This window comes from Nymphaea colorata, chromosome 13 (genome assembly GCF_008831285.2).
Source record: "Nymphaea colorata isolate Beijing-Zhang1983 chromosome 13, ASM883128v2, whole genome shotgun sequence".
Taxonomy (NCBI): Eukaryota; Viridiplantae; Streptophyta; class Magnoliopsida; order Nymphaeales; family Nymphaeaceae; genus Nymphaea; species Nymphaea colorata.
This window is the reverse complement of record NC_045150.1, coordinates 2,619,329-2,631,478: the sequence shown is the minus strand read 5'-3', so window position 1 is coordinate 2,631,478 and position 12,150 is coordinate 2,619,329.

Sequence of the window (12,150 nt, the reverse complement as noted above, 5' to 3'; positions counted from 1 at the left end):
ATAATGTTGAGCAAACAGATTAACAACAGCCTTTGCTCTGTTAACATGTGATAAGTAAGGAGAAGGCAGTCACAATCGGACTTGGACTTAGGAATGTCAAAGGATTGGATTCGGATCGGATATTCGGCCAAAATATTTTAAAAAAAATTTGGATATGGTAAAAACTTTTAACATCTGGATAAAAAATCGGATCAAATATGGATTTAAAAGATGATATCCATTCGAATTGAAAATCTGATCGGATATGCATTTAAAAGATGATATCCGATCGAAAATCAGACTTAGTTTTAAATAATTATCCATTGGAATAACACTTTTCTTAACATAATATATCCTTCCGAATTTAGATATCTGTCACCCATCTTAATCCGATGGAAACCGAATCCGAAACTATAAATCCGAATCCGGAATGTCTTTTGAAATTCTGCGCTGCTGGGTTTGGAACCGACAACCTAACAGGTTTAGATTGTTTTGGCAGTGCTTCAGCCAAGGGAACCAACATAAAATCTAGTGAAACCTGTATAGGCTTATCATTTTTCCATAAAAGGTTTATCATTTTTCCCTCTTGTGACCAATAGCTGGAAAATGAAGGTTCATAACTATATTTTCTTTCTCACGGATCCTAACCCATAATAAATTTGAATCTTATTTTAATTATATGAAACCATATAATTATCAAAAAAAAAAAACCCAGACAAACAAACTTTAATAATTAATTAAATTATTCGATCAAATAAACAATAAAACATAAATTAATGCAGTCAATTAATCAAAAATTCTTTTATTGAAGCAATTTCTTTTAACTAACATTGAATATATACATTTAATGCCCTATGCCAAGTCCTAAGTATAAATCAAAGTCCAATTTCAATTGGATTCGGATAAGAATTTGAAATTCAGGTTTGGATCGGATTTTGGCTTGTCGATACATTGGCTTGTCGTGTTTCAGCCAATTATTATCAGTCCTTAGTTGGCAAACCTGTGACTCGTTTTTGGATAGGCAGATCATGATTGGATCAGTGAGTTGATTCGTCGACTCGATTGAATTTTAAAATAACTTGAATCGAGTAAGTTAGGATGAGTCAAGGGCGAGCCGAAGCGAGCCAGGCCAACCTTGACTTCTAGTCAAGTTTTTTTTATCGATTTGAGCTGACTCGAGCGATTTCCAAACTAACTCCACGAGTCAGCCAAACTATGGAGCCTATCACAAACACATACAAAGTAACTTAACGTGAAATTATGGGTAGATTATGCGAGACGAACCCTTTTATCAGTTACTTTTTCTTGTTAAATTTCAAATACTGTAATTAAACTGGAAAGCTCCCATTTTTCAGCTTTTAATTTAAAGCTGCCCGATATATGATTACGCTATGCACCTTTTTATTCAATGGCCGGGAAATCCTTGTCCGTAATTCAATAACTAGTCTAGCTAGTTGGCAGAGCTCTCTCTAACCAACCATTTGGATGATACTAAAGCAGGTTAGAAACCTGATTCTTACCTTACAAGATTTTTTTCACTTAATTTTAACATTAAAATCAAGATCATCGTTGATTGGCGTTTTGTTCACGAACAATTTTTGTGAGAAGACGGTGGCAGTGTATCGACTTAGTTTCCCAATCAAACGCAGGATTTGCAGAATAGTCTCCGGCTGCAAGATTACATCCCTAACTCAAGGAATTTCATGTACGCTGATAGGAAAATCGAACACCAACAAATCCTTGTTAATTAGATCCATGAATCTTCTATCCGTGCCTCTAAGTGATAAGTGCAATTTGATTGTAAACTTAAAAATCAGATTCGAATATGATACAGATTGTTGTTTATCCGAATTCAAATCTGAATACGTAAATATCCGACATATCTAATCCAAATCTAATCCGTTGACATCCCTACTTGGACGTCAAAGATGATCAATTGGAATAAGGTTGGATTGAACAAATAATATTTCAATAATTAATTTTGATGGGTCTGGCTTCCACTAACTTATATACATATAAATGATTGTCTCTTTCTTCTTGAATAATACTTTTACTAAAATTTAGAAGCAGGGGAGAAAACAATCATTTGATAACGGTCAGTAACAGTCTTAATGGGCACATATTAAAAACGGTGGCTAAAAGTTAGCCTATAAAATCAACATGCCTCGAGTGGAATCAGCTTGATCAGAGGTTTCTAATGGAACAAGTTCAGTTGTTTAATGCTATGATTAATTGATTGATGAACAAGGTCTTCATCATCTGCAAGAAGGAACAAGCAACGAACATACAATGTTACAAGTAAAATGAGGTTGGTAAACAGAAATGAGAAATTAGGAACCATTTTCTAGTTAAAAATTTATAGGAGAAAAGCATTTATAAGTTCAAGCATCATTTATGCACTAAATAATTCAATGTACATATACGTTATGCATATTTCAGAACCATGAGAAACCAAAGTCGTCATTGAAATAATGTTACAACTATAAAATACATTCACTGAAGTCGTCATTTCAGAACCAACTCTTCCAACCTTTCGAAGAAACACAAATGGGCTCACATAGCTGCCAATAAGAACTATAAAACACATTCTCTGAAGTCCTCATTGAAATAATGTTACAAATCATATCGCTGAATAAGATCCAAGGCTGCATTAAAAGATATGCTTCCCAAATCCCTAGTTTAAACAAACTGAGGATCTCTATAACATGGATCTTAAATCTAAGTTACATGTTAAAAACTATGGATTTAAGTTGGATGAGGAGCATCTGACCTTAAATCTATGGAAGGATCTCACGGTGAAACAAACACACCCTAAGAGAAACCATGCAAATCCAAAGATGAAGCTCCTTTGATATTTGTGCACACAAACGAACATGAAAAAAACTTACAACATCCACCAAGTTATCATGTTGAATCAGAATACCAAATATAATAACAGTTTAACAATGCATCAAAAATTTTATCAACCACAAAAGTATACACTTCCTTCTTTTCAGTTTCAACCTGATCACATGCTGAAAGAACGATTGGTAATATTATTACAAATGGAAGATAATTTCCTTATGTAATTTCTTTTGCATAATTGACATAACTAGTAAAATCTGCAGCAGTGAGAGAAAAACTAGCAAAAAAAAGTGGTCTACTAGTAACTGACATAACTAGTAAAATTTGCAGCAGTTCATTTGAAATAGAATGCTCAACTCCAAAGATTGCGCAAACTCAAAGAAGCAGGACATCAGCCAGCCAGCCAGCCACTGTATTCCGCAAAAAACCCATTAAGCAGCCGCATTAGGAACGATCATCTTGTTTCTGATTATCATCGATCTCCTGTGGGTCACCATGCATGACCGGTAGCAGGGGAACGACGGATGATGACGAAACAGAGCCTTCCGCTCGTGCGCTGCCTGAAGCTGAAGATCTCAATGTCGATATGTGCATGGAAGCCATTAGAGTCGGCGAGCTTGGTCCAGTCTTTCTTCAGGACGTAGGACCCATTGCTCGACCAGTAGATGAGGACAAGTGCCCACGGCCGACCCGCCTCGTCGAGCGTCGGAACCAGCAGGCCGTTCCCGCCTTCCTCGCACACCATCCTTCTCTCCGGCTCCTTCAACTCCTCGAACACCAAGTCATGCACGTCTTCTCTACGGAACAGCAGACGATTGTGGTGGCTCCTGGTGTCCGTCGCCGTCAGTTTCTTCACGCAAACGGATTTTACGAGCGGCAACTTGGCATGGCACCTGACCACCGCCTCCGGCCACCCAAGAACCTTGCTCCGGTATCTCGTGCTCCTGAGGAACGGGAACAGCGAGGCCCTCTCTCTCTCTGCTTCCACCTCCTTGCCCTTCTGCTTCGGATGCACCTCTCGTTCAACCATCTCCGCCAGCAAGAAGAGGGCGCCGTTGTCTTCCATGTTGCTGCAACACTCTCCTTCTGTCCTGTTCTTCATGTCGTCCTTTGGGCAATCGATCAAGAAATCAACTGATGTAAATTAGGCACAACCCAGAACGAAGCTCTACCTGATCTGCAGCTGTGATTATAATAAAGAGTGGTTTGGGCAAGGAACGAGATCGATCGATCGATCTTGGGCCTTGGAGCGTTTGAAGCCTGAAGGAAGAGAGCATACATACACAGATATTTTATAGAGAGGGAGATGATCTCCTGATCAATTAGGGAACCTTCCATTTCGGGCGTCAACAGAAAGTTTCTATTTCCTATCTGAATCAGACTAGGAAACTGGATTTCTTCGAGTACATTTGTTTTTTCTTTTTTGTTTTTTAAAAAGAAAAACTTCCTAAAGATAAGATCCTGTGACGATATAAACATCAATTGTCCAAAATTCATGATGGCCTTTAAAATCATTTTGACATCGAGAAATCTGAACTTTATATTAGATTCTATATTTAGGCATAAAGAAATATTTATTTTAGTCTTACAACGTGCAATTGCATATATGAGTCATATTTCATCAAATGATATCTGGGTAAAGAAAAATTGGTAACCTATTCAGTTTCACCTCTAACTTGAATTTATCTTGACAATGGTGAATAGAAGCATGTCTATATGAAGTAGCTAATTAAGGCAGACGTTCTTGACATATGAACCCTCCCATTCCTCATGCCTTTGGGGTTCAGAGTTGTGTCGACGTCAGCAAAAGCGGCGATGCTCCCTTTAACGTGGATACTACGGCTTATTACCTTAAGATTCGTAAGCATAGCAGCCACGAGAATTGAACTAGATACATGTCTTTCTAGAGACTTTTAGCCTGACCAGCTATATTGTGCCCCTTTGACATTAGTTCACCATAAAATTACATATGAACAAGAGGATAGCTGTCTTTTATAACAAACAATTAATATGGATGTCAGTGAATTGGATATATACAGATCAAATATCCAACCAAACTACTTCAAAAAAAATAAAGTCGGATATAGAAAAAAATTTAACATATGATTAAGAGAATGGACCTGATTTGGATTTACAAAATTTCAGTGGAATCAACTTGATCAGAGGTTTCTAATGGAACAAGTTCAGTTGTTTAATGCTATGATGAATTGATTGATGAGCAAGGTCTTCATCATCTGCAAGAAGGAACAAGCAACTAACATACAATGCTACAAGTAAAATGAGGTTGGTAAACAGAATTGAGAAATTAGAAACCACTTTCTAGTTAAAAATTTATAGGAGAAAAGCATTTATAAGTTCAAGCATCATTTATGCACTAAATAATTCAATGTACATATACGTTCTACATATTTCATAACCATGAGAAACCAAAGTCGTCATTGAAATAATGTTACAATTTAGATGACTGAATAAGACCTGTTCCAACCTTTCGAAGAAACACAAATGGACTCACATAGCTGCCAATAAGAACTATAAAATACATTGAAGTCTCAAAAGAAAAATAAGAAAGTGAACACAGCAATATATATATATATATATATATATATATATATATATATAGAGAGAGAGAGAGAGAGAGAGATCTGTAACACGGATCTTAAATCTACGTTACATGTTAAAAACCATGGATTTAAGGTCGGACGAAGAGCATCTGACCTTAATTCTATAGAGGAATCTCACGGTGAAACAAACACACCCTAAGAGAAACCATGCAAATCCATAGTTGGCAAAGATGAAGATCCTTTGGTATTTGTGCACACAAAAGAACATGAAAAAAAAAAAAAAAAAAAACTTACATCCACCAAGTTCTCATCTTCAATCAGAATACCAAGTATAATAACAGTTTAATAATGCATCAAAAATTTTATTAACCACAAAAGTATACACTTCCTTCTTTTCAGTTTCAGCCTAATCACATGTTGGAAGGACGACTGTTAATATTATTACAAATGGAAGATAATTTTTTTATGTAATTTCCTTTGCATAATTGACATAAGTAGTAAAATTTGCAGCAGTTCATTTGAAATAGAATGCTCAACTCCAAACAAGTTAACACATAGTCAATACGTGTATTTCCATGGCTAATATGTGTATTTTTTGTATGTAATTTGCTCATCAAGGGTTTGGTATGTCCATGGCTAATATGTGTATTTTTTGTCATAGAGAGGAAGAGTCCATTCCGAACCCCTTCTCTCTTTGCCCTCGCTTCTTAAAAATTTGGAAGATAATCAGTAACAAATTCAACAATAAATGGTCAATACAATACACAATGAAAAATTTAATTCTCCATATGAGGATGTCTATGCCATTTGGACGCGTCATTAGGAGGAATTGAAGGCAATAAACAATAGATGGTACTTGTTCATACTCTTAGAAAAATTGGACATGTTCTTATATTTACAAGTATGAAAAGAAATCATCTCAAAAGTAAGTGCGCAAAAGTTTTGGTTTATTTTTATTTTTAACATTTGGCTTCTTTCACTAAACAAACATGAATACTATCGGTAAATGCTAAGTAAGAATATGATTTGTTGATTCAAATGTTTCTCTTGTTTATATGTTTTTGTGTATCAGATAATAATTATAGCTTGTGGTTTGTCATATAGGGAAGGAATCACAAAAAATTGGGATGTGAATGCAGAGGAATTAACTTGGATGGAAACAAAGATGGAATAATATATATATATATATATATATATATATATATATATATATATATATGTATTATCCACAATTTTCAAAAATGATGTGTCTAAACCCGTATCACCTTACCCAAACCCATACCATATTGGCGACCATGTGACATAGGATACAACAAAGATGAGGTCACAAGGTGTTTAAACATAAATATAAGGTTGTTAATAAAAGGAAGGGGACACTAATCCCATCAGGTTTGCGTTGGAAATATCATCAAAACTTGAAAAAAAAAATATGATATTGGAGATGATGAAAAGAAAAATCATAAGTTATTTGTTTTGTGTTATCTTTCTTAACTGCATCCAACGATATTAATGCATGATCACATTATATCCAAATAACTCAGTTTTTCTCTTGGTATTTAAAGTAATTATGTACTTTTATATTAAATGGTGGGAAATTTTTCAAAGGAAAACTTAAACTGTATTACCAATGTTAGGCACGTTTTTCGTCTTATTTTAGAGGGTAAAACAGTCATTTTCTTGATCTCATAATTAAAATTTAAAAGAAAAATAACCTTACAAATCTTTTTATTCATCACAAAAAAATATTTAGGAGAGTGTAATGGTAATGGATGCTATTGGCTGACGCAACCTGCAAGTGCATGTGGTTCGGAGTTCGCAGTGCAAGTCACGGTTACTCGGTAATTTTTTTAGAAAGCAATATTTTTGCTTTTTCACTTTTACCCTTGCAGGGAGAGAGAGAGAGAGAGTCTTTTTTTTTTTAACATATGAGGTCATTTTAGTCATTTCAAGTCTAAACACGCAGAACGCTTGAGCCAACTTGGCCTCAATTCGAACTTGCTCAAAAAAACTTGGCTCGTGCTTGATTCATTTATAAACGAGTCGAGTTCGAGCTTACAAATATACTTGAAATGATAAATGAGTCTAGTTCAAGTTTTAGGACCTCGAGTTGACTCGCAAACTGGTACTATATATAATATTGTCAAAACCGGTTCACCGAATCACTGGTTCAACCAAGAGTTAAACAAATTAACACATAGTTAAACGACTTAATGCTTACACGAGTTAACGTCTAAATGAGTTAAATGGGTTAAGAGAATCAAGTTCAAGCTCAATTTTGTGTAGTCGAGTTTTTTTGAGCCAAGCTCGAGCTCGAGCTGGCCAAGCTCGGGCTTGACTCGGCTGGTGTGCTGCCCTACCGTTATGCCAAAATGTATAAGCTGTATTCAGACATAATTCTGTTTTTTCACAATATAAAATTATTACATGTTTTTCTTTTTAATGCCACGAATTTATTCAAGGGGGGCTTTTCAAAGTTTCAGTAAGTATAAGCTAATGGGTCACTTAACAGGCGTAACGTTGCCCCTGTTCAGTTATATAAATTATCATCCTAGTTCATCATGTCTCCAATCATTATGGATTATTGCTAGATATCATATTCAAATTTAACGCCCCGAAGTGTTCTATCTGGGTCACTTCTTGGGTAGAAAAGCATATGCATGTTCTCTCTTTCTCTCTCTCTCTCTCTCTCTCTCTCTCTATATATATATATATATATATATATATATATATATATATATATATATATATATATATATATATATATATATAAAGAGAGAGAGAGAAAAATAATTGGTACTAGGTTATAAAAAATCAAAATAAGATATTTTAGTCATATATCATTGATTAACAACATTTTCTCCTTGATTTTCTTTCAACATTTTATTTTATATATATATATATGCAGTATATTGTCAGATGACTTAAACATTACAAATCGGTCAATAAAAAATAGTCATAATGTGGCCATTAGCGATGGATTAGTGCAGATATTTTATGGTGCTTCTAGTAACGATCAATGATTCTTTCAATTGCAGATTTAAAATGTTTTGGTCATCTGGCAACATTTATTTTGTATACATATATAAGAGCTTAGGACCAAGATGCTTGTTCTCCATCTGTTAGCACCCCCTTCTTTGTTTAAAAATTAATAATAATAAATATGTTATTCTTTTTGAGTGGCCAAAATGCCCCCTGTCCACCCCAAAATTTTGGACTGGACTGAGAACTTCTTCTTGGAAGAGAACACCAAATTTGGTACTTACAGTAATTTTTTAAATTTCTCTTTGTCTTGGAGAATATCCTGCACTGTCATGTACACGTATGAGGCATTAACCTATTGGTTGACCAAGTATCCTTTTTTTGGGCTTACAGAGTACCAAAGGCACTAAAAAATTGTGAGTGGCAACCAAAAGTACCCATGACCGCAACTAGAATATTTTCATTTGGTAGCGGCGGAGTGGGCAGGTCACAAAAACGCTTATATCATTATTGGTTTATATAATTTATTTTGTTCAGACCAACCTGTACCTCTATGAGGGTGTTTGATTCTCTTGATTGATTGTCTCTCATCTTTATATATATATATATATATATATATATATATATATATATATATATATATATATATATATATATATATATATATATATATATATATATATATATATCCTTGCGCCTAAAAGCATAAGTCAGGTGTTTGAGTGTCAATGTAAAAACAATGTTGTTTGAGAGTTCATGGCCCATCATATGTCTGCCATCAATGGCAGAGTCAAAGATTTCATGAGGGGAACTGAATTAATGTTTCTAAAATTTTGACACGAGCCAAAATATCATTTTTCAAAATTTTTATGTAAAACAAGTAAGATATTCTAAATTTTACATGTAATTTTTAAAAAAAGTTGTGTAAAGCCAGGGCCCGGGCCCAGGCCGTCCCTTGACTCTGCCCTTATCTGCTTTTCGTCATCTACCACTTCCCTTCTCTACATCATATGGCATCCAAGAGCTATAATATATACACTACGGATAATGTTTTGTATCTTTACAAGATTCCTGCCAATTAAAAATTAAATCAATGCATGCCTGAATAGTACAACGTGTTATGGCTCGAGGATGGAAACAATCCTGATTTATGGTTTGGATACAAAGAGCATGGTAAGAATAATAAGAATCAAAATCCAACAACTTGAAGATAAGAATGTTACTGTCAAACATTCATGGGGTCAATAAATGGCCATTGTAATATTTCTTATATTTATATTCAGCTCTATAGAGCCCTTGATTGCCATGATCCGGCCTGCTATTATACTGGACTCAGGCTCCCAGTATGGCGGATCACAGCCCGCCCCCTTAACAGTTTTGGTACAAGCTTTAAAAAAAGGATATGAACTATAACAATCAATTACTTAACAACCCCATTGATGACCCTTAGTAAGTCCCTCTCATGATTGCTCATAATCTTTAGCGACTAAATTTTTTAATGGGGTATTATAATCCACCCCTTAAGGCACATATGTCTACACAAGTGAGACCTTATAGGTTCAATTAATAAACCGGTTTTGATATCAGCTGTCATGACCTGCGTGTTTCCACACCAAGTTTGAGTTCCTAGTTTAGTGATTCCCAACCCACATCCTTGTAGCTTCACCATGAGCTTCAAACATATTATTATGAATCAAATCACAACAACCAATCACTTAACAACCGCTTTAATAAGTCCTTCAATGTTTCACATAAACTTACAACACTAAACTTTTCAATAAGGTGTTACAGTGTAAATGGCTAACTAGGTGATTGGTTGTCATGGTTCCTAACTCTTTTAGGGATGAGTCAAATCTGGTATGGAGTGGGTTGGATGCACCAAACCAAGAGTCAGATTAATGTGAAAGTGTGTTGGGCCGTGGCATTTAGTATTAGAGATGGTTCAACAATCGAACTTGAAGTCCAGATGCATAAGTCTTAAGGTGCTAGATATGATAGTTTAGTCATGCATAACAAGTTTGTGAAAATTCATTGGAAACATGTAAGAGATTGTCCTAATTTCTAGCCACTTTGAGGAACGAACCAAAAACTACTATGCGGTAGGTTAGGATTTGCCCAACTAGTATAAATGATGTTTTGTATCGTGCCCCGTGCACTTGTAGATATAATTTTGAAGTCTCAAAAAGTTGGTATATCGAAGGCCATTCATTGGTTTTCAAGATATTAAGATACTCATAATTTTGGCAGAGTTACATGTTTTAGAACTTGTATTTTACTTGAACATGTAAATGAGGTTGCATGAACAAACAAGTGCATCCTTTATGGAAAAACAACTTTTCCATGTCAATGTATGTGATTTTGATAATAAATGTCAGATTCCTTGGGTAAGAAATAAAAACATTAATCATTAATTTTTTGTTTCAATTTAACCTTGTAGATATGATCTTAAAGTGATTTAGTACAAATTTATATTAATTTTAATAAAGTGATTTTAATAATTTTTTTAATAATAAAAAATAGACGATTCTTATAACATCTTTTTTCCACAAAAATAACTTCGAACTAAAATATGATCTATGTTTAAAGTAGTTTTGGTCAAGGCACTTTTCAACATAAATTTAGAAGTCTGGTTTGTATCCCTAACCCAAATGGCTTGATAATGTACCAATTATATATATATATATAAATGAAATCTCAGTAAGCGGTGGCACTACAAGGCTTGCTTTAGTTCCCTTAAATAAGAATAAAGATGACAAGTATCATTCTTCTTGTTTTGGTGGTAAAAGCTTATACACTGGAAAGAAAGAAACAAAGACACGCTTTGAGAGAATATATAAACATAACAGAAGCTGCTTCCTTGTCAAAGAAGATTATAGAACAATTGGGAGAAAAACAATATGCGCATGGATGGTTTTAATAGCCGGAGAAAATTTGTCCACAAAAAACTTATCTGGGTACTTAGAGAACAGAGTAGTTCTTTCTTAAAACTTAATAAAGGAGATCATTCAAGATATCCACAAGAGCACCAAAGCCTATTGTTTCTTCACCTAATCAACTATCCAAGTTCTATGTTTTTATGTTCTTTGTGGGCTGTACAACATGGTGCCCAAGATAGATATGATAAAAAATGAAAGGGAACAAAATAGTTGAGGTGGAAGAAAAGATGAAATAAACCAGAGGTCGAGCGCGGCACCTCAAAGGATTTTTTATTTTCACTTAAAATTTGTGATGGATGCCTCGTCTAGAAAATTTTTCTGGCTCCGCCACTAGAATAAACTATTAGGTATAGTTATATCAATAGTGGTGGAATTCCTTATTTGAAAATTGAACTGTGTCATGGTGGGATCATGACGATGCGACTAGCAAGCTATGGATAAGGAAGGGAAGAGCTAATGGGTTGTTATTAACACATGTTTAACTACATTCAAGTTTGTGTGTAGTTTTCTCTCTAGTTTATTAATGTTAAAATGTTTTCAATAGAAAATTGGCTATATTTTAATGGTAGTCACCACATGAGCAGAGTTAGAAATTTTTCATGAGGGGGTCGAATTAAAGTTTTTAAATTTTGACTAGGGCTGAAATATCATTTTTCAAAATTTTTATACAAAACAAGTGATTTTTTTTTTAAATTTACAAATAAATTTAAATAAAAAATGAGGTGGGCCCAGAACTCTTGCGGGCCCTACCTTGGCTCCGCACGCACATATAAGAGAGAGCGAGAGAGAGAGAGAGTTTGTTAGATGCATAGTTGCAAACTCATGACTTGAACTCAGAACTGGGCCAGAGG